This window comes from Protopterus annectens, chromosome 2.part0 (genome assembly GCF_019279795.1).
Source record: "Protopterus annectens isolate FY-2018-M chromosome 2.part0, PAN1.0, whole genome shotgun sequence".
NCBI classification, from domain to species: domain Eukaryota; kingdom Metazoa; phylum Chordata; order Ceratodontiformes; family Protopteridae; genus Protopterus; species Protopterus annectens.
In genome coordinates, this window is record NC_056728.1 from 231,881,185 (window position 1) to 231,904,880 (window position 23,696).

Consider the following 23,696-nt stretch of genomic DNA (forward strand, 5'->3'; position numbering starts at 1 on the left):
TTGCAGCCTGGCTAATCACTTAAATTCAGACTTAGCCTGTGATGGATGTCATCTTAGAGGCAAGGAGACCTAGTACTAGAAAATCGTATGCTGACAAATGGAAAAGATTCTGTGCCTGGAACCAATCTCCAGGGATGAGCACAGCAGCGCCCAATTTAACTCAGATTTTGCAATACTTAACTGAGGTGTTTCATAAGGGCCTGTCTTTTTCCTCCATTAAAATCCATGCCTCAGCCATTTCAGCTCATTATAACACAGAACCTCCCCTCTTCTCTCATCATATGCTCAAGCAGTACCTCAGAGGGGCCAAAAACTTGAGACCACCCAGGAGAGCTCCAACCCCTGCCTAGGACCTTAACTTTGTATTGGAGAAACTAACTCTACCCCCTTTCGAGCCAGTTGCTACTGCAAACTTAAAATTTCTTTCTTGGAAAACAGCCTTCCTGTTAGCAATCACTTCAGCTAGAAGGATATCTGAATTACAGGCCCTTATGGCAGTGGAGCCTTTCATCATCTTTCATGCGGACAGGGTGTCATTCAGGACCAATCCATCCTTCATGCCCAAGGTGGTATCCAGTGTGGCTCTTAATCAGTCCATTCATTTGCCAACATTTTTTCCGAATCCGCAGAACAAAGGGGATCAGATTCTGCATTCCTTGGATGTGCACAGACAACTTAGATTCTACTTGGACAGGACTAAACCTCGAAGAAAGTCTGAACAACTGCTGGTAGCATTTGCTGCAGGGGCAGAGGGGAAGGCTGTTTCAAAACAAACCATTTCTAAATGGATAAGCCATTGCATTCATTTTGCTATAAGCACCATGGAAAAACTATCCCCTAGGGGGTCAGATCTCACTCCACCAGGGCTGCATCGACTTCTGCAGCCTTTCTCAGAGGTGTTCCTACCAGGGACATCCTACTTTCACCAAGCATTATCATTTGTCAGTATTCCCTAAATCTGGAGCTGGCTGTGCCACTGCTGTCTTGCAGGTCCTTATAGCTGGCCCTAATGCTATATAAATTCCTCCTCCCAACCATAGCTTTGGGAATCTACCCAATGTAATGACTGCAACAGTGAAACACGAAGAACATAGTATAGTTGTGTACACGTACCATAAATGTAGATGTTCGAGTGTATTCACTCCTGCAGTCCTGGTTACCCTCCCTCCAGCCCCCTAATTTCTTATGACTACACCTCTACCTTCCTTTACTATGCTTAAAAGCCTTTTTGGTGTATTTGCTTTTTGTTAGAGGTATACCTTTGTGTTTTTATGTTTATTTGCTCCCATTAGGGGGACACCTGACATGTGGGGCAAGAAAAACTGATGTAATGGCGTCGGCTGCATGTTTTATACCCCCTGACGACCTGACTTCATGGAAGAAGGGACAGCAACCGACGCAGGACCCAAGACTTTGTTAATCAGGCCAACTGAGGGCAACCTGCTAACAGATTACCCAGATTTAATGACTGCAACAGTGATTACACTCTAACATCTACATTTATGGTAAGTGTACACAACTGTACTTTAGCCTTGGGACTGCTGTTACAGTATGGAGGTCAGAAAAGTATATACAAAAAAGGAAGGTTCCGAACACTAAGTCTTTGGAGTACTCTATTTACTTTCTTAATTTCTGAAGTGGCATTTGCTTCCTTAATTATGTTGGTCCTGTCTTTTAGCCAATTCACAGTCCATCTAACCACATAAGGCTCTGTCTTGTTTTTTTGCTTATTTACCATATCAGTATGAGGTCTATTGTCACTGTCCATATCCAGATATGTTGCATAGACTGAATGCCCTGTTTTCTCTGTGACCTTTTGGAAGAAATTAAAAAAAATGAGTAGATCTGACTTCCTTTTGACAAAATCACAGTTGTGGGTCCATTTTTATGAGGTTTTTAATATTGAAGTTTATGCAAGCCTTCACTGAAGGTTGGGCGTCAGGCTGGCAACTCGGCACCATAAAAATCTACTGCCAGTCATTAGCAGACTGGAGTTCCGCTGTGGCGACCTCTAACCGGTAAAAGCCGAAAAGACCAACAACAACATGAAGTCCGAAATAATATTTCATAGTCTTCTAAATAAGTCTACTTAGGTTGAAGTGTCTGTATTTCTAGGAGTCTGTGGAAGGTCTTCCTTGTGAATGGGCAATACAACAGCTGTTTCCCATATTACAGGGGACATGTTCTTTGGCTACAAGAAAAGTTAAACAGTGCAGGAGGAGGTCCAGTGAGGATGTTTGGCATTCAGCTAAATTGTCTGGGTACGTGGAAGAGGTGTTTTTTTTTTTCTTTGAGGGTATAGTCTGTAACTATTTTATGATGATCTTGGGGATATATGTGAAGGGATTTGCAGAATGTCTGTCACTGTTTGTGGGGTAAAGTTAGTACTAAATATGTCTTGCAAGTAAGTTAGTCACATCTTAGGTTTGGCATGGATAGTACCATTTAGAATATTTCTGGGTATTATTTCCTCAGTTTCTTAATGTAATTAAAGAAGAATTTGTAGTTATCCTGGCTTCTGATGATGGTTTTGGTTCATATTTAGCACTGACCTTCCTGATGGATGTTTTGAGTTCCTTGCTGAACTTTTTGATAGTGTCTTTAATATAATCGCCTTGGCATTTCCTTCATAATTTTTTAAAGTTTCACTTTAGGTGGTTTGTCACTGCAGCAAACACTGTTTTAGCTATCACCATCTGTAAAACATTGGCAGTTCTAAGAGAGAGGGAAAGGTAGTCTACCTACATGGCTCCAAGTACCTAGAGTTTGCTTCATTTTTGATAGTTTCAGCAGTGGCACATTACTTTGCTAAAGGCTTTTCTAAGGAGAGAGTCCCCTTCTTCTCTTGATTTGCCGGTTTGAAGTCAAAGATAATATTCAGATGTTATGTTGTCCCGTCTCTCCTTCATTCTTGATGGTTGGGGTTCGGAGCCGAGCCTAATACTAAAGCTCAAGAGCTTCCACTGGCTCAAGGCTATACCCTATCTCATGATGCCTGGCAAGAGTTATCCAGATCTCGTTTGCCGCTTTGCTCAATCGGGATTGCGATTCACTAGCTCAGGCTAAGTCTTAATATTTTTTCTTTTTTTTCCCTGGCTTAGTGTTGTAAAAACCTTTAAAACTTTTCTTATTCTCTTTAGAGGAGCTTAGTGTTGTTTATATAACTAGTTTGTGTTTTACCGGTTTGTGGTGTTCTTGGCGTGTGAGCTGTCGTTCCCTTTTTCGCTGCCCCATTTTTCCCTATCTCGTTAAAGTTTGTTTGTCCTCAGCAAACCCGTTTAATTTAGAGGGTTCATTTCTGTCTCTGTTGTGTTAGCACGATGTCCTTCAAGGATGCATCTGCAGTCATAACAAATGGGTTGTCCTGTTGTCAGGCAGCCCTTCGGTCGGCCGGATTCCAAAGTCTGGGTCTGGCCTCGGCTGGTGTCGCACTTCACCCGACGTCATCTCTGCTGGTCTTCGGGTATAAAGGCATCAGCCGACGCCATTTTCCTCAGTCTTTCTTGCCGCGTGGCGCCCGAAGCAGAAGCTGTTCGCAAGTGCCGGTCGGTCAGATCCAGAGATTACTACTACCGAATACTACTTCAAGACTTCTAAAGCTAAGTACCCGTTGGGGACTCTTTCTTGCCTCAGCCGATGTCAGAAAAAGTAAATAACTGTTTAACTTGTGGGAAACAAATACCTCATAAAGATTTCCACTCTTACTGCTTACCTTGTTTAGGCCCAGACCACGACGTAGCAGCCTGTTTAGCCTGTGCTTCCTTCAACCGACGAACGCTTAGGCGTCGGTCGGAGTTTGCTGAACAGTTTTTCGGCTCAGATTTTGCGTACATTATGCCGTCGGATCCTCCGACTACTCAAATTGTTAAAAAACGCAAAGAAAAAGACTGACACTCGCGGTCCGCGGTTTCAGCCGAAACCATGGTTAAGCAAACCGCGAGTGTCTCGGTTTCGGCCGAAACCGAGCAAACGGGTCAATCTTCAGCCGAATCCATGACTACTACCGAGGCTCCTGCTACCCTAGTTGAATCGGCCTCTGAAGTTTTGCCTACTAATGTGGTTCCTAGTGAATTATCAGACACCATCCCTTTGGATGTCTCTACCCCAGCACGTGGTGCTGCTAGGCCTCCTGCAGCCATGTCTATTAAGGCCTTTGCCAGGGCTAAAGCAGCCAAAACTGCTAAATCAGTGCCTGTTAAGCCCCCCTCACACAGGCCCAGTTCCAGTTCACAAATGCTTACTCTGGCAGAGGATCTCATCTCTTTAATTAGGGGATCCCAGTCTCACCCAGACAGGGCCTCTCAGCCTCCAGAAAAGAGACCTAGAGCAGAGCCCCCAGAGCCAGTGCCCTCTGATGATTCTTCGGATGACTCCGACATTACAGACCATCCAGAGGCTCCTTTTTCTACTTATGAAGATTCCGATGCTGAAGAATCTATTCCATCTGCCTCTCCACCAGAGGAATTTTCCTTTGGGGAAACCTTACATGCCATGAGAGAACAATTCCAATGGCAGGGACAAGATTTCTCAGATTCAAGAAAAAGGCTTAGGACCTTTCTACACTTACCACAACATAGGCCCTTAGCTATACCTCCTGTTCTGCCTGTTGTGGATGATGCATTTAATGATGTTTGCACTGCTCCTGATACTTTACCTCCAGCCCCTGCCAAACCAGATAGGTTTTACAGGGTACCAGACACTCATCACCACCTATACAAGGCCCCACTTGCAGATCCTAAGACTATCTCCCAGAGGCCTAAGGCAGTAGCTTCGACCTCAGCAAAAAACCCTCTCCCTTCTGAAAGGGAATCCAGGTCCTTAGAGAGATGGGGGAAAAAAGTTTACACCTCTGCTACTCTCTCAGCTAGAGCTTTGAACTGTCAGTTTCATATGATCCAATACCAAGAGTTTATGCTTGATCAGTTAACTAAGAAACTGTCCTCTGATGACTCCTTAGATAAGAAATATGTTTTAGAAATGGTGAATAACATTCAGCAGGTTAGTAACCATTCTTTAAAATGTGGCTATGATGCACTGGAGGCTTCATTTAGATCAGCCATGACTGGCACAGTTATAAGAAGGCATGCATGGTTGAAAGAACAGGTCTTGCCGGATCATGTTAAAGCAAAGCTGTTAGATGCTCCTATGGATAAGGCCAGTCTATTTGGTACTCCTGCTCAGCAAGTAATGAAGAAAATGGAAGAGAAGGCAAAATCTGTACAAACAGTTAAGGATTTCTTACAGGTTCAGCCCCCAAGGTTTAGCAGGAACTGGCCTTCCAAAAATTGGTCCTTTCCAGACTCCTCAAAATCTCAGAGAGGCAGGAATAGACGTTCCAGAGGCAGAAATCAATCCAGAGGAGGTGCCTACAGAGGACGCCAGTGGCAAGGCAATAACCAGCGAGGCACAGACACAACCACTGCCACTGCAACAGGACAATCACAGTGACTTGGCTCTGACACCGCCTACCAGGGAACAAACAGCAGCACCTTTAGGCGGAAAGTTAGCCTTATTTTCAAAAATTGGCACTATATCACAAAAGACAAGTGGATTTTGCAAACCATAGACCAAGGCTACAGGTTTCACTTCCACACCTTACCAGTAAAAGAGGAATGCCAAACCTACCTCCAAATCAAAAACAGAAGCTCTAAAGCAGATAGCTCAATTAACAAAGATGAGAGCTGTGGAAAGAGTACCACTAACAGAACAGGGCAAAGGATTCTACTCCAGACTTTTCCTAGTACCAAGAAAAGAGAAAAGTTGGAGACCTATTCTCGACCTGTCCGTCTTAAACACATTCATCATTGTCCCAAAATTCAAAATGCTGACCCTACAGCAACTTCTTCCCATGCTGGACAAGGAGTGTTGGCTGGTAACTCTAGATCTCAAGGAGGCATACCTGCACGTCCCCATACGACCAAATTGCAGAAGATACCTCAGATTTCTTGCAGGATCAGAGCATTATCAATTCTCAGCATTGCCCTTTGGCTTATCTACTGCCCAGAGTATTCACAAAATGCCTGGCATCAGTAATCGCTCATTGCAGGCTACAGGGAATCCAAATTTATCCATACCTGGACGACTGCCTGATACAAGCGGACAACAAAAGCAAGCTGACAAAAGACTTACAAAGAGTCATTTGCTTACTACAAGCCCTGGGATACACAGTCAATGTAAAAAAGTCAAGACTGATACCATCCCAAACAAGAACATTCCTGGGTGCGGAATTGGACACAGTAAAACAGATGGCATTCCTAACTGCAGAAAAACAAGAACAACTCCCTCTTTACTTCTTGGCATTAACAAAGCAGAACAAACTAACAGCAAGAAAAGTACTGCAGGCCTTGGGCTTCATGGCATCATGCATAATCCTGGTCCCCCATGCCAGACTGCATATGAGAAAGCTACAGTGGTACCTAAAGAATTTATGGTCTCAACACAGGCACAGCTTAGAAACCGAAATCCCACTAATCCCATGCCTGAAACAAGAGTTCCTATGGTGGGCTCAAGCATGCCAGTCAAATCCAGGCTTGCCCTTACACAACTTTCAAGCAAGTCAAACCATCACAACGGACGCCTCAGACCTAGGCTGGGGGGCACACATGTTGGACAAATGCATACAAGGATTATGGACTCCAGACCAGCTGCACCTGCACATAAATCAAAAAGAAATGCTGGCAGTAAAACTAGCAATCCAGAATTTCAGACCATTCCTCAAGGAAGGCCATTTAATGATAAGGACAGACAACACCACAGTCATGTGGTACATCAACAAACAGGGAGGCACTCATTCATACCCCCTATGCAGAATGACTCTGGACCTTTGGAATATGGCTCTGAGCTACAACATCCAGTTACAGGCAATATTTGTACCGGGAAAAGAAAACACCCTAGCAGACATGTTAAGCAGAACTACCTCGGATGCTCACGAATGGATGCTACACCCGGACATCTTCAAGGCCATCACAAAGAAATGGGGAATGCCACAAATAGACCTATTCGCATCCCCACTCAATCACCAGCTCAAGAAATTCTGCACAAGGACATACCACCCACTTGCATGGAAGGTGGACTCTCTATCCTTCAGTTGGAAAGGCCTGACAGCATATGCATTTCCACCTCTTCCTTTGATGCACAAGGTACTACTGAAAATCAAAGAGGAACGCCCAAGGATAATTCTGATAGCTCCAAATTGGCCAAGACAACACTGGTATCCATTGCTGAGGAGCATGTCTCGGGGAGAATGTGGACACTACCCTGATGCCTTTGATGTTAACTCAGAACAACTACAACATCATGCATCCAAACCTAAAAACTCTGCAACTGACTGCCTGGAACATCACATAACAGCAACTAACCCAGACTTATCCCAAAGGGTTAAAGACATTATCCTTGAAGCCCGCAGACCTTCAACAAGAAGGAACTATGCAGGAAAATGGAAAAGGTTTGTCATTTGGAGTACTGAAAGAGGAAAAGATGTGTCAAGATAGATATTGCTAACATCCTGGAGTACTTGGCAGAGCTTCTCCATACAGGCCTGTCCTATTCCTCCATCAAGATACATGCATCAGCTATTTCTGCAGAATACAGCTCGATCCCCTGTCTTCTCACATCCTCTACTCAGGCAGTTCCTCAGAGGAATCAAGAATGTAAAACCTCCTAGGAAACCACCATTACCAGCATGGGACTTGAACGTTGTGCTAGAAAAATTGACACTCCCTCCATTTGAACCAGCAGCAACTGCAGACCTTCAACACCTATCATGGAAAACTGCTTTCCTACTGGCAATTACTTCAGCAAGGAGGGTTTCGGAACTACAGGCCTTAATGGCAGTACAACCCTTCCTAATCTTCTATCAAGATAGAGTGTCCATGAGAACTAATCCTACATTTATGCCTAAGGTGGTATCCAGAGTGTCTCTAAACCAGGCAATCCACCTACCTACCTTCTTTCCCAATCCACAGAACAGGGGGGAAAGACTGCTGCATACCTTGGATGTACATAGACAGTTACGCTACTACCTGGACAGAACCAAAGGTAACAGAAAAACTGACCAGCTTTTAGTAGCCTATGCAACAGGAAGGGAAGAAAAAGCAATTTCCAAACAGACAATCTCCAAATGGATAGGAAATTGCATAAGATTCTGTTACTCCTACCATGGAAAACCAATTCCACAAAACATAAGACCTCACTCTACAAGGGCTACAGCCACTACCACAGCTTTCTTACGAGGAGTGGCAACCAAGGACATTATTGAGGCGGCTACTTGGACCTCCGTGCATACATTTGCCAAGCATTATAACTTACCTCTATACTCTAGATCCCGAGCAGGGTTTGCCACTGCTGTATTGCAAGGGATCCTAACTACACCATAATTCTTCTTCCTCCTCCCCTAGTTTGGCTATGGTATTCTACCCATTTGTTATGACTGCAGATGCATCCTTGAAGGACATAGTACAGTTTTGTACCTACCATAAATGTAGATGTCCGAACAGGATAGCATCTGCAGTCAGGATTACCCACCCTTCTTCCCCTCTGTGGTACTCCTAGTGTATTTACCCTCCTAATAGCTAGCTGGGGGGGTCTCTTATGGTGTATTTGTTTGTATATATGTACATACATGCTTATTTTTTGTGTTTGCCTTCTACCTTTTTGGAAACATTGGCATTTATCCAAAATTTAGCTTTCCAAGAGGGCAACTGGCATCTGGGGCAAGAAACACTGAGGAAAATGGCGTCTGCTGATGCCTTTATACCCGAAGACCAGCAGAGATAACGTCGGGTGAAGTGCGACACCAGCCGAGGCCAGACCCAGACTTTGGAATCCGGCCGACCGAAGGGCTGCCTGACGACAGGACAACCCATTTGTTATGACTGCAGATGCTATCCTGTTCGGACATCTACATTTATGGTAGGTACAAAACTGTACTTTTTACTTAGAGGTCCCCCTGCCTTTTTTCACTATCTTTTTCTTGAGGTTTCGTCGTTTTAATTAGAGATGTCTCCTCAGGCTAGAGGAGATCATTGTTTAAGTTAGAAACCATCTTCTCTAGCTTTTTCCCCTTAAAAAAAAATAGTTGAGTGTTCCTTTTTTGTGTTGGGTATATTTGCTGAGCCCCTTTTTTCTCTGTAGTGTGTGTAAAATGTCTAAAGATACTGGGGAGAGAGGTTCTAAGGAAGCCAAACAATCTGGCTTCAAAAAGTGTGACTCGTGCACACAGAAGGCGTCACTGACTGACGGGCACACTAGCTATATCTACTGCTTAGGTGCTGTTCATCTGGAGGACTCCTGCTTGATCTGCCATGGATTCAGTTCCAGGGTCTTGCAGGAAGATAGAAATAAGCTCATTGTGAGGGGTTTGCTTAAAGGATCGTTTGATGTGGAGGTAGAAGGGAATCAGCCCTCAAAATCCTCCCAGTCTCCCACTTCTGAGAAGTCTTCAAAAAAAATCATCTTCAACAGCTCCTGTGTCTGAGGCGACTAAGAAGTCTAAGCATGCAGCTTCGGACCCAAAGGCTATCGGGCCCGAAAAGATGATAGCTCCATCGGCTCCACCAGCTTTATCGGAGTCTACTCGGAGCCACAAAAGGAGCCGGTCCCCTGACTTTGGAACCAGTCTACTCAGTGCCCTAGTTACCCCTGTTGCAATTGGTGGCTGGTAGCCATAAATCTTCCACTTTTTCCTCTCGATCATCCAGGACACTCTCGGATGATGATGTGGAGGGAGTGGTCAGGAGGTTGCTTCGAACACCGGCTTTAGCCAAAATTCTTTCGAGCCCAGCCCAAATGGAAGTGGAGCCGACTCCTGTGTCTGCCTTGTCTTTTGTTCCTCCTCCGACTCTGATGAGTTCGGTGGAACCTTTGAGTCCGAAAACCACAACTGGTATCTCGGCCCCAACTTCTTCTGCTCCGACCTTGTTGATGCTGTCTTCTCTTGAGGGGTCTGGGAGCTGACACTCCCTCATCGTGTCCAGGGAGGAGAGTCTGGTAGGACCCTTGTCAGATCCAATTCTTCCTCTCTGGGCATTGGCGCAGGTGGTTTCAGCACCCACATCAGCATCAGAACCATCCTCCTTGGCACGGGAGGAATCTTCAGGTTCCTTGGAGCTGGAGGCTCTCTTGGGTCGAGATTGTGGTGCCTTCGAGGTGATGAGAAGAGTGCTGTCTCCTCAGACTGCTCCACCCTTGGCTACAGCTACTCTTCCCCCAAAAGGACCGGTGTCATCCTTGTTATCATCCCTCCAGCCCAAGTGTAGAGAACCAATGCCCTAGGATGCCCTAATGGGCGATCCCTCCTCTTTTGAAACCTCCCCAGAGTATCCCTTGGAGGAGGTTCCTCGGAAGAGGACTTGTAAGAGGAAACATTTGGACTCCCCTGAGTCTGTCACGTCAGATACGGACTTTGTGGATTCAGAAGGGTCCTCATGGTCACCCTCTGAGGATATATCTTTTTCAGACGTCCTAGAGATCCTAAAACAGGTGGTTGGAAGACCCTTTTCCCTTCTAACGGTGAGTCCGTATACCTGGAGGCATTTGGATCTCGACCCTTCACCTCTTGGGTGTCTCCACCTTTTGACAAACTCCTGGGTGTAGTCCGTGGAAAGTCGTGGGGCTCTCCAGAATCTGTGGAACCTGTTCCGAGGAGGCCCAACAAATTTATTACGGCCCCGGATATGGAATTTTTATCTGTCCAGTGGTATTCCAGTAGATGCGCTGGTGGTGGCCACCAAGAAGGAATTAGCTGAAACTATTTTATCTGTCCATCTGCCGAATAAGGAGTCTCGAATGATTGATAGATATGGGAAGCGTATGGTTTCCTCAGCGGCCTTTACTCTCAGGTCGCTGAACTGTTTATCTCATTTTACCCAACTTCAGAAGGATCTCTTGAAAGAGCTAGGAGATTCCCTCCTAGGCGTTTCAGCTGAGGGCGTGCCGGATAAGGTAAACTCTCAACTTGCGACTTTGAACTCTGTACTGAACTCCTCCATGCGTCTCATCTTGTATGCAGCAGATGGAGCGAGTAGGGCAGCAGGCACAGATATAGCTCTCAGAAGACATTCCTCAATGCACCTTTGTGAGTTTTCTGAACCCTTTAAGTCTTCTTTTATAAACGCCTGTTTTGACGGCTCGTCTTTGTTCGGGCCAAAGGTAAAAGAGACTGTGACCAGGTGCGAACAAGAAGGCAAAACTCTGCCATGGGAGTACGCTTCTCCATCCCTACCTGGCCTTATCCCAAAGGCCAGAAGGGCACACTGATGTGGTTCCAAAAATCCCAAAGAGCTTCGCCGGATGCACCTGGTGATTTTTCCCCCAGGAGCAGAGGGGGAAATAACAATGGAAGATGCCGCCATCGCGGCAGAGGACGTCTGCAGAATCAGGCAACAGAGATGCGTTTTCTGGTAGGCCCTTCCAGTGCTCCTGAAAGGAGGCCCGCCTGCCCACCAGTGGAGACAGTTGGGGGCAGACTATTGCTGTACCCAAAAGCCTGGCTAAGTATCACCCAAGACAAATGGTTACAGTCGGTCATATGCAGGGGATTCCTCATACCCTTCTCTACTCCACCCCCACCAGCAAGATCAGTCCCAGACATTCCACCCTGTCAAAGGGATCTAGCAACCCTATAAATTCAAAAGTTGCTAGAAAAAAAAGAGTCATCCAAAAAGTCCCTGCAGACCAAGTTGGATCCGGATTTTACTTAAGATTCTTTTTATTCCAAAGAAGACAGGGGACTGGAGGCCCATTTTGGATCTCAACAGACTGAACAAGTCTGTCATGAAAACAAAGTTCCGGATGGTGACACTGCAGTTCACACTCCCCCTTTCTGGGAAAGGACAATTGGATGTGCTCCATCGATCTCCAGGATGAGTACTACCATATAAAGATGGACAGGCGATCCAGGAGATATGTACGCTTCCAGCTCGGAGCCAGTCACTACCAATTTAGAGCTCTGCCCTTTGGACTCACTAAAGCCCCCAGCATGTTTACCAAATGCATGGCAATAGTCACGGCTCACCTGAGATGGCTAGGATTCTGGGTGATTCTGCACTTAGATGACTGGCTCCTCACCACCACCACCGAGCATCAACTGACCAAGGCAAGGGACACCACTGTCCATCTATGCTCAGAGCTAGCCATCACCTTAAATTACAAAAAATCTGCCTTGTTGCCTTCACAGCATATTACATTCATAGCAGCAGACTTAAACACAAAAGACATGGTAGCAAAATTGCTTTACGAAATGGTGCAAAATTTGCGCTATCAGATCTCAGTCTTGCTTTTGAAAAGGGAAGTGCAGGCAAAGTTTGTTCTCAAGGTTCTTGGGTCAGTGGCAGCTGCGATAACATTAGTTCCACTGGCTCATCTACACATGAGTATTACAGTGGCAGCTCTTTACTCACTAGTCCATGCAGGAATTACCCATGTCACACAAGATCCTCATTATGAATACCTGCAAAATGGACTTGCATTGGTGGCTTCAGTCCATGCAGGTGACAATAGACAGACAGTTTGTTCTTCCCCATCCAGTAGCTACATTGACCATGGACGCTTCCCAGATAGGGTGGGGAGGCATTATCTGGGACAGACTGTCCAAGGGACGTGGCAGGAACATGAATACCACTTGCACATCAATGTCTTAGAGATGAGAGCGGTGCTTCTGGCGTTGCAAGCATTCCAGAGCTCTCTTCCAACAGGTACTATTGCAATACAGACGGACAGTATTTCCATGGTGTGGTACATCAACAAACAAGGCAGAATCAGATCCTACCCTCTGTGTCGAGAGGCTCAAAGGGTATGGCAATGGGCAATTTCTTCTCAACATTTTCTGACTGCAACACACATTCCTGGGAAATCCAACATGATAGCAGACAAATTAAGCTGAGCAATTCTTATGCCTTACGAGTGGTCTCTGAAACAAGAAGTTGTGAACCGAATTTTTTGAAAGTGGGGCCAGCCTTGCTGCGACCTCTTTGCCACGTCCATGAACTCCAAATGCAGCATCTATCTTGCCCTAATCCCCCCTCTGGGGGAGTCAGCAAGGGATGCACTTGCTCACGAGTGGCCCCCGGGACTACTTCATGATTTTCCTCTGTTTCCGTTGATACCCAAATTCATCAGAAAGCAAAGTTGAGTTGCAAACTAATTCTCATTGCTCCCTACTGCCCTTAACAAATCTGGTTCCCTTTCTTTTGGCCCCATCTCCAGGAGGAGCCTTGGATCCTGGACCCAGTACCAGACCTCAAGCTGACAGCTTGGTTGCTCCTTTTCCCATCTTAGCCAGGCTTCCAAACATTTCCCCAGCAGTGCGACACATTCTGGTTTCTTTGCACAAGAACACAACTTGGAAACTGTACGCTAGCAAATGGAAAAGGTTTTCTTGCTGGGCTGTCAAAAAATCATTTAGATCCCTTTACAGCCCCTATTTATTCAATTCTTGAATTTTTAGCAGAAATTTTCAGTCAAGGTGCAGCTGCAGCTGCAGCCACTGTAAGAGTACAGCTAGCTGCCATTTCAAACTTCCATGTAAGAGACGATGGATCCAGTGCTATGTCCCACAGATTGTGTAAAGTTTTTCTGAGGGGTACATGCCTTTTAAGATCCCCCAATAAGAGAGCCGCCACCTCCTTAAGATCTAAATTTCGTACTTACTAAGTTAATTCTCCCTCCATTTGAACCAGCTCTGTCTTGCCCATTAAAGTTCCTAACATGGAAGACCGTTTTCTTAACGGCCATTACTTCGGCTAGGAGGGTTTCAGAACTACAAGCCCTATCTATTCACCCTCCCTATTTGGTTTTTCACAAAGACAGAGTCTGTCTGAGAACAAATTCTTCCTTTCTGCCCAAAGTATGCTCTGAGTCCAACTTAAATCAGTCTATTAACTTACCTGTCTTTTTTCCCAACTATAGCAACAAGGCAGAATATAAGCTTCACCAGTTGGATGTCCATAGACAGCTACGCTTCTGTTTTCATAGGACAGAGGTGTTTAGAAAATCTGATCAGTTATTTGTCTCCTTGTCAGATAATAAGAAAGGCACTCCAGTTTCAAGAGTCACTTTATTTAAATGGCTTACAGACACCATTTCTTATGCATATAGCTCTCAGCAAAAGCAACTACCAGGTAGAATTCAAAGCCATTCGACAAGAGCTATGTCGGCCTCCACTGCCTTTCAAGCCAGACTTCCTTTGGATTCAATCTGTGCTGCAGCCACATGGGTCAATCCTCATACCTTTATCACTCATTACTAAGTAGATGTGACCTCCTGGAACAGGGCTTCTTTTGGTTCCACTGTTCTGAAGAGTTTATTCCCGTGAGCCACCTGAGAAAGAAGGTGCTGGGGACGCTTTCCCAACCATCAAGAATGAAGGAGAGATGAGACAACATAACATAAAGAAGTTATGTACTCACCATAACGTTCCATGTTTGTTGTCCATAATCTCGCCCTCATTCTTGCATCCTATCTTCCTTCCCCCTACCTGGAGGATCGAGAGGAAATTTTCTAGATTTGGTCATGAGTTCTCGAATTCCCTTCTCGCCTCATGAGACATGGGCTAAGGAGTATTATTATTATTATTACCTTGTGATTAGATAACTACTGTTCTTTAGTGTTTGTAAACAAGATCTGTGTAACTTTCTCGCCAGGCATCATGGGATAGGTTATAGCCTTGAGCCAGTGGAAGCTCTCGAGCTTTAGTATTAGGCCGAGTCAGAACCGATGCTCTGTTCCGAACCCCGACCATCAAGAATGAAGGTGAGATTATGGGCAACAAACATGAAACGTTATGGTGAGTACATAACTTCTTTTTTTTTTTTTGCTGGAGTTAGATGGTATTGTTAGTTAAGCATTTTAAATAGTAGCATGGTGACTGTAGCAGTTACAAGCAGCCATTTTGCTTTGTGTATTGACAGCCATATTCTCCGTCATCAGGTAAAGAAATGAAGTTTAATGTGTTAATAGCGTAGTAATTGTAGTTTGAAGCATGTTAGTAGAGAACTTTCAAGGGCTACTACTTGAGATAGTAGTAATGTACAAATCTGCCAAGTACTGGCAGGGCATATTCTAATCAGTTAGACAATCAGAAGGCCATTTACACTGTGGAGTTGAATTTTGTTTAAGTAACAGCATGTTTTAATTTAATGATGAATTATCCCAGCAAACTTTGGAAACTGTTAGGGATCAGCTGCTACTCCTACCTTTGACAATTTTGTTGTGGTTGTGATTGAATGCTTTTACATATGATTTTTAATAGTCATATTGTGAATCATTTTGTTATATCATCTATTTTTGTTGTGTACAAAATTGCCCCAACCCGAACTGCGGTGGTGGTGCTGCGGTAGCGTTGTCGCCGCAGTTAGGCGTTGCCCGTTCGATTCTCAGTTAGAGCGTCTTCTGTGTGGCGACATGCATGAATGGGCATTCCTTTGTTGAAGGCTGTGCGTTAGGTCCGGCAAGCCAGCACGTAAAAATCTACTGCCAATCATTAGCGGACCGGAGTTCCACTGTGGCGACCCCTAACCGGGGAAAAGCCGAAAGACGCAACATATAGTGTTTATTTGAGTAGCAGTTAAATAACAGTAAATTTGACCTCTGCTTTAGTCTCTCTGCCATCAGCTGCATTTTTGGACATTCCCAAGTTTATATGTTTCAGCCAAATTATATTAGAATACCACCTCTAAATGTGGTTGCTGCCAGTTGTCAAACGCCACCTGTGGTCTTCTGTCCCCAGTGTAGAACTGTCTTAGGGTAAACATCCATGTAGTTCTATTACTGATTTTTTTATAGGAGGCTAAGAATATTGTTCACACCTTCCTTAAAAAATGTATATGGTTTAGATTTAAAGGATAACTACAGGAAGCATGACATTGTTTCGTCCCTAAAATACATTTTCCTCCCCTATCCAACATTCCCACCACTAAAAATCAATTAAACCAAAAAGATGCCATTTATTTCTTTATTGCCGTGTTTTGAGCGAGCGACTGCATGCCATCTTTAAAAAAAACGTATTCTCGCTGTTGCTTAATCCGCCAAGTTGCCCATCATCCAAACCGCATTATTTCCTTGTAATGCCAGTGAACACGCCCTTCTGTTTTAGTTTTCACCCCTGGAAATGCCCACCCGATAATTATGCACACCCTCAGAAGCATTAGCATTCAATCTCGCCTGTTACATTGCCTTCCTACACGCATAGAAACGCCCACAACAAGAAGCAGGAACTTCTTTTTCAAGGTTTTCATGGTTACTTCATGGCTTTGTTTCACTAACGGTTGCGATTATTGAGATGGACTTTGCAGAGAGTAACTATTACTGGTTTTAAAATTTCTGAAGCTGTCTGTTTCAGCTAATGCTGCATGAAGGTAATGTAATATTTAACTGTTTTAAACTGCAATGATATGATGTTACTGGCTTCTGTTTTATTTTTAAATACCCTAATTGACAGTACTGGTGTTGTACTAAGTGAATATTAAATGCTGTTGCTCATTTTTGGTTTACTCCCATTCCTTGCTATTATGCAACTGTGTGTTTATGTTCTTGGACACCCCTAGCCTCTGAATCTTTTACTGTTATGCTGTAAGTTTTGTAATACATCATCTCTGCATCATGCTTCTCAACTGTCCAGATTTTCACAGAATATCCAGATTTTTGCCGAGTATTATTTGTCTGTTTGTCATAAAATTTGTGGTTTTCTGACAAATCACTGTAATGATTTGAGGACTGAAGTCACTAAATAATGACATACATTTCCATTTCAGACTTAATATCCTTCTAAAAATGCATGCTAACACAAATCTTGTTATTGTGGCAACCTTCTAAGTTTATAGGAGCAATGTTTAAAATCTGTCCCTTTTTGGGGCCTTTGTCCCTCCATTACATCAGGCTTTGTCCAGATTTCTTGCACTAAGAGTTTGAGAAGTATGCTCTGCAATTGTCCCTTATGTAAAGGCCTTGTCAGTGAAGTGGAGTTGCTAAACAAAGGAATGTATTATTTTGAATTGTGTACCTAGGAATATGAGAAGGGAATTATGCAAGTTAAGAGCTGAAAGCCATATTTCTGCAGCACTATAGAAATTCATGACTTCTGCAGTATAGCCTGTTATGGTAGCAATCACATCTTCTGACTGGACTCCACATTAATCAGTGAATAAATACATGCAGTTGTGAAATGGCAACACAGAAACATAAGCTCTCACAACTCATAATGTCCGACTACAGTAACTGCTTTTTTAATCTGCTTTGCATTTTAACAATTACTGTGCACAGAACCTGACAGTACTGCATGATCTGACAGCCCTACATGTATATCACTGACATTTAAGTGACATGCTGACATACATGGCAGTATAAGCACAGCATTGTTACTTCAATGATAAATACAAAAGATATGAATGGACTGATTTGCTTGCTCCCCCTGCAAGGTTAAATAACAAGTAGACAAAGAACAAAACAGTGATTTGGATATGCTATTGACTGAAGTGTGCTGCTCTTGTAGTGACCATGGTAGAAAATGGTATTTGAAAATGAATTTCTCAATCTGGAAATTGTTTTGTTTGCATATTAGACCATGCCAAGTCAATATATGCAGTCAAACGGTTGGTGTTAGATTCTCCAACACACTGAGCTGTAGTTTCCCAAGGACATGCCAGCTGAAAAAATAATAATCATGAACCTTGAAACCACAAATATACTTTCAAATTGTTAAAAGTTCAACAAACTGCTACTGTAACGTGAATAAATCAAGATTTGCTGCAGTAATGCTGTTCAGTTTTTTTTTTTTTTTTGCCATTGATGTCTCATTCAGTTTCCTGTAATATTATAGAAAGGAATGGAGAAAGTTTATTCACCTGTTCACATTATCAAGCTTTTGAAGTTACCTGGAAAGTCTTTGATACCTACTTCATGGATGTTGTGAACATTCATTACTATGATTATTTGGGTTGGCAGACTTATTTTAGCATCACTGTAAAAGTTTGTTTTAAAGCATTTTTATTACTGGACTAAAAGTCACCTGTGGTATGCTTGCTTAAAAAATATGTGATTATCATTTCTGACTCCTCCTATTTACAGTAAGGCAAAATTATTTTCATATGCAAGAAATTACAGCTTTATCCAGTAATATATTGTCATATTCAGTTATTTCATGGTATGTTTGTTCCTCTCACCTGTACGTCTAAAGGTGCACAAAATAATTAATGCAAATTCTCTAACATATTAGTTATCAGGAGTACTACGCTATCTTTCAATATTCTGAATATATTCATTTTCTTAGCCTAAATAATGAAGCCTTACATTTCCTAACTAACATAGTAATTGCCTGTGTTACTTTATGATTTCATTTCCAAAATTTTCTGTTAACAGTGTTCATTGGTTCCTTTCCCATTTAACTTTATATGTCCCTTTTAAACTAATTAAAAGTCTGGATATGGTTGACACATCTGTATCTGTTGGTCTATATCTGTCTGTGTCTGTATATATTTATGTAGTGCCAGTTGCATGACAGGTAACACACACTGCTTTGGTGTGGGAAGACCAGAAGGCTGTGAGTTCTAGTCTCACTCAAGGTGACTGGATTGCTGACACTGTAATGCATCATTGGAGGTGTGCTGCTCTCCTGAGAGTGTCATCCTTAGTGTATCCCCTTAGGATGAGAAATTAAACCACAATCCCATCTGCTTGAGTTGATGTTGGCTCCGGTGGATGTGAAAGGTCCAGTTGCACCTATGAAAAAGTGTAGAGAGCAACATCCAGGGATGTATTAGTATGACAGACCTGCATAACCCATCAGCATTCTGCAGGGGACCAAATGTAGTGATAGGCCATTCACATATGACATGTTATGAAAGATGTGCATTCCTTTCCTTTACTGTATGACAATTCATCAACCAATGCAGACTGTGTTTCAGTGTTTTTGAAAGTTTTCTTTCTTTCTTTAGCATTTGCTTAATAGAGAAAGTCAGACTGTGTCATGAGGTATCCATTTTCAATGGAGGCATGGGGAGAAAAGCTCCAGATACATATGGTTAACACAAGGAAAAACTAGACGGACTATAACATTCAGACACAAATCTGAAAACACATCAGTTTGTGTTATGTCTGTTAAGTTCTCATTCTGACAGTCATAACATTCAAACACTCATTTTGAAAAATTACAGTTTATTCCCTTTGAAGTGATATGTATCTAAAGTTAGCACAATTAGGACACCTGGGGGGGGGGGGTCATGGCTATCTGTGAGATAACTGTCAACCCATTACCTTTTGTCAGACCTGTTCTTCCATTGTCTGTCTCAAAAGTAAAGCACACTCATTTACATAGGAGCCTCAATGTCTGTAGGTGCCATTCAGATGAAATCACTGACGTTTCCTTACTATGACTCTCCCTTTCCTATTGAAAACACTCTGGGTCATTGTTATTCAGCTGCCCTCAGACTTTATGATATCTGAAGTCATTCATAGACATATGGATGCTGTGTTTCCTGCTGAAGTAAGGAGGTGTCAAACCTGCACTTCAGTAGAAATGTTCCTGTATTCTCTTTTAATGTTATTTGCCTCAAATACTTTCACAGACATTCATTTCAGTTTGAATCCTGTGGACTTATATTTGTTCCTTAATGTTTGTCACCTCCACATGGTTCTTTCCCTCTGTACTTCATCTCTGCCTTTTGATAAGCACATGCTTCCTCTAAGGCATCTTTCTCACATGCCTTAATAATAGTGCATGTTTTGTAAAATGAGTGATGGCCAGTACACTGAACATCTGATGTCCTTACATTCACTGCTACAGTAGTCATTATGCATGGGGATTCCCTTCCATGGAGCCAGTCATCTGGTCAGTCTACCAAAACCTACTGTTGCTTTAAGGTATGCTGAATGTGTCAACTAAATATTCCTCACATAGCATAGAGCATACATGTGACATTCAAGCACATCATCCTCAGAACATCTTTGCCGCCAGTGTGAACTCTGTTTTTAACCATCGTCCTTTTTGCCTTCGTCCATTTTCTTGCATTTTCTGATGTATATTTGTTTCTATTCTGGTGATTACTCCAGTATGAAGTCCTCATCGTTGCAGACAAGTACCCAGTTTTTTTTGTCTTGATTTTTTTTTTGTGCTGTTTGGGGGGGGGTTAATGTCATCCAGGAAGGGTAAATGCCAGTGTGGAGACAGATTCCCCATAAAGACCGCCACAGTAAGTGCCTTTTTTTGCCTAGGAGCTTCTCATGACCATACGTCTTGATCGATTTGTCAGGCGTTTGTCCCTAAAGCCTACATAGTAGGCTTTCTTCCCTTTCATTGTGTCTTGAGAACCAGCATCTTAAGCTTCTTGCTAAGGATACTGTGGATGGAACTTCAACCCCAAGGGTCAGCTGTCAGGGAAGAAGAGGGTGAAAAAGGTAAGACTGAAATCTTCCATTGTCCAGCCTCTGCCAGGTGTTTCTCCTGAGGTTGTTACAAACCTGGAGGCTTGCTTGGCTTATTAGTTGGATTTCTCTGCCGCGGCCAGTGAGGATCTGGCGGGCAGCACATCCAGCAAGGCTTTGCAGGTGTCCATTTCAGACGTTCAGGGGGAACCACGTTTGATTGTTTCCATGGGGTCTAGGGGGAGGTTTGCAGGTTCTTCTTAGGGAAGAATTTCTTATTACAGTTGTAGAATGATGTCCTGAGTCATAGCCTTCTCACTTCTTTAGGATGGACGTTCCCTTAAAAAAGGAACAGAAAACTAAACCTGTTTCTTCTGCTCCTAGTGATCCACAAAGTGAGTGGCAGGCCTTTACTCAAGGGTCATTTAATGCTTTACTGTCATTAAGGCCTCCTCATGGGGTTTAGTTTCCTGCTCTTCCTTTTTCATCTTCTACACTTAAAAGTCTATGTCTCTCAACATAGGACTGGCAAGACCAGACAGGAGGAGAAGGTAACCACACACAATACATACCCAGTCACACATAGTACCATCACAACTTCAATTCATACACATAATCACACAAAGACATACTCGGAGGCTCTGATCAATAATCTACCAAAACAGCAGAGGCCACCAAAGCAGACACCCAAACAACTACCACCTCAGGACCCAACACATGCAACACATAGACCACACAGTCAGAGTGTCAAACAGTCACAGCCCTTAAGGCCAAACACAATGCCAGACACACTCGTCATTGGTGACTCCATAGTCAGACACACTGACGTCCCGCTCACCAGACTGAGTAAGGAGAAGGTCACAGTAAGCTGCCTGTCGGGCGCTAGAATCCGCCACATAACACAAGCACTCAGGTCTCTCAACAGCAGGTACAAGTACGACTCAGTCATTGTCGACGCTGGTGTCAACGACCTGAGACGTACCTCCCTGGACTACATGAAAAGGGACATCGAGGAGCTCTCTGATTATGTAGCCCAGGCAGGTATGACCCTGACCTTGAGCAGTATCCTACCTTCACCTAGAATGATGCCACAATACAGTGATAAGATGATCAGCTTTAATAATTGGCTTAAATTCTGGTGTCATTCAAAGGGGATCCAATGTCTGTCTGCCTGGGATGACATGCTGGACAAGTCACGATGCTTTGCAAGGGACGGCTTGCACCTGTCACCCCTGGGCTTCCGGATATTGGCAAAGGCTCTTGCCACCCCCATAGTGCCTTTTTTAGGCAAGGCTCAAATTCTAAACCTACCACCCTAGAACACAAAAAAGGAAAAAAACTAAGGGTAATGCTGCTCAATGCCAGAAGTCTCAATCTCAAGATGCACGCACTCGAGGCCCTTCTCAATATGGAGAACATCAATGTCTGTGCTGTGACAGAAACCTGGTTCAAGGCTCCTGAGAGCACCCCAGCACTATCAGGTTTCACCTCATATCATGCGTTCCGGCCCCAAAATCCGGACAACACCAAGAAAGGAGGGGGGGTGTCCATATTCATAAAGGACACCCACACCTCAAGGTTGGTGGCAACGCACGATGCATTGGAGACCATCCAGGTGCAATTAACCATAGGCAAGACTGCTCTGCAATTTGTAGCATGTTACAGGCCACCCTCTCAAACTCAGGAACCTCACATGGCCTTCCTGAAAACATTGGAGGGGATAAATGTATCTCCAAACACCATCATACTAGGTGACTTCAACTACCCCAATATAGACTGGGAACACTACCCAAGCCCAAACACTCTGACCCAAAGATTCCTGGAGTTCATAAACTCAAATGCCATGGAACAACTAGTCACCATCCCCACTAGAGGAGAAAACATAGTTGATCTCATCATCACGAACATGGGATCAAAATGTTCAACACCGGAAGTATACCCCTCACTGGTGAGATCAGATCATAAACTAATCTTGCTGGAGGTCCTCATCCCGCCCCCACCTGAAATAAAAAAGACCACAGTGAAAAACTTCTCAAAAGCCGACTTCACACTTCTAAAAACTAGTGTGGCCTCCTTTAAGGCCCCTGAGCCAGTGGTAAACATTACTCAAACCGCTGAATCACTTACAGATGCCTTCTACCAGCACCTACAGGACTGCATGGATCAGGCAATCCCAAACAAAACTAAGACTCTCTGTACCAAAGGCAAGCGTCCAGTCTGGTGGATCCCAGCCATAAACGAGCTCTACAACAAAAGGAGGAAGCTACTACAAGATAGAGCAAAATCCTTGAAAGGTAAGACACCTTTGATCATTATAAGTAAAAAACTAAGAGCTCTCATAAAATCATCCAAGGCTAATTTTGAGAGAAAAATCGCCAAGGACTCAAAAGACAATCATAAGGCCTTCTTTAGCTATGTTAGAAACCTAGGAGGAAACTCCCAGATATGCTCAGAATTAGTTCAAAATGACGTGAAGATTACTGAACCTACACACATTGCCAACATACTGGCTGACAGGTTCAGTGCAAACTCCCCCCCCCAAAAGGAGCGATATCTATACCAGAGGATAGTAGCCCCCCAAACATCTCCAACGCCAAGGTGAGAACTGCTCTCACAAAGGCAAAAAACACAGCATCCATGGGACCGGATGGTGTCCCCGGCTGTGTGCTCCACGAACTCAACGAAGAATTAAACCCACAGTTAGGGCAGCTGTTTAATCTTAGCCTCACCTCAGGATACGTACCCAAGGAGTGGCGCACGGCGACCGTGGTCCCACTTCACAAGGGCGGTGCCTCCACTGACCCTGGAAATTACCACCCCATTAGCTTGACAAGCCTTATCTGTAAAGCCATGGAGAGGATCATAATGGAACTCATAAATAAAGACATAGGGAACTTGCAGACTTTGGATCCAACCCAATTTGGCTTTGTCAAAGGCAGATCATGCCTCTTAAACTTGGTTGACTTTTTCGAGACAGTCACCAAGGCCATTGATGAGGGAAAGGCAGTCCATACAGCCTACCTCGACCTGGCAAAGGCCTTCGACACAGTACCCCACTCAGGTATCATCGAAAAACTCATCAGCTTGAATGTAAACCCATACATCACAAGATGGGTTGCAAACTGGCTAAGTGACAGAACCCACAGGGTCAGAGTTGCTGGAGCCATATCAGACTCAAAGCCTGTCACAAGTGGTGTCCCACAGGGCTCAGTCCTGGGTCCACTCTTGTTCGGCATCTACTTTTCTGAAGTACAAGCAAACACAGGAGGGTTATGGCTGACAAAGTTTGCAGATGACTGCAAACGGGGCGCCATAGTCGAAAACACATCTGACACAGATATCCT

General features: G+C 43.9%; 1 protein-coding gene across 1 annotated transcript in view; it reads left to right on the plus strand.

Annotated features, from left to right (window-relative positions):
* The window catches only part of VPS16 (VPS16 core subunit of CORVET and HOPS complexes), a 1,917,946-nt gene that overhangs the window by 218,651 nt on the left and 1,675,599 nt on the right, over positions 1-23,696 (plus strand). The window lies entirely within an intron of this gene.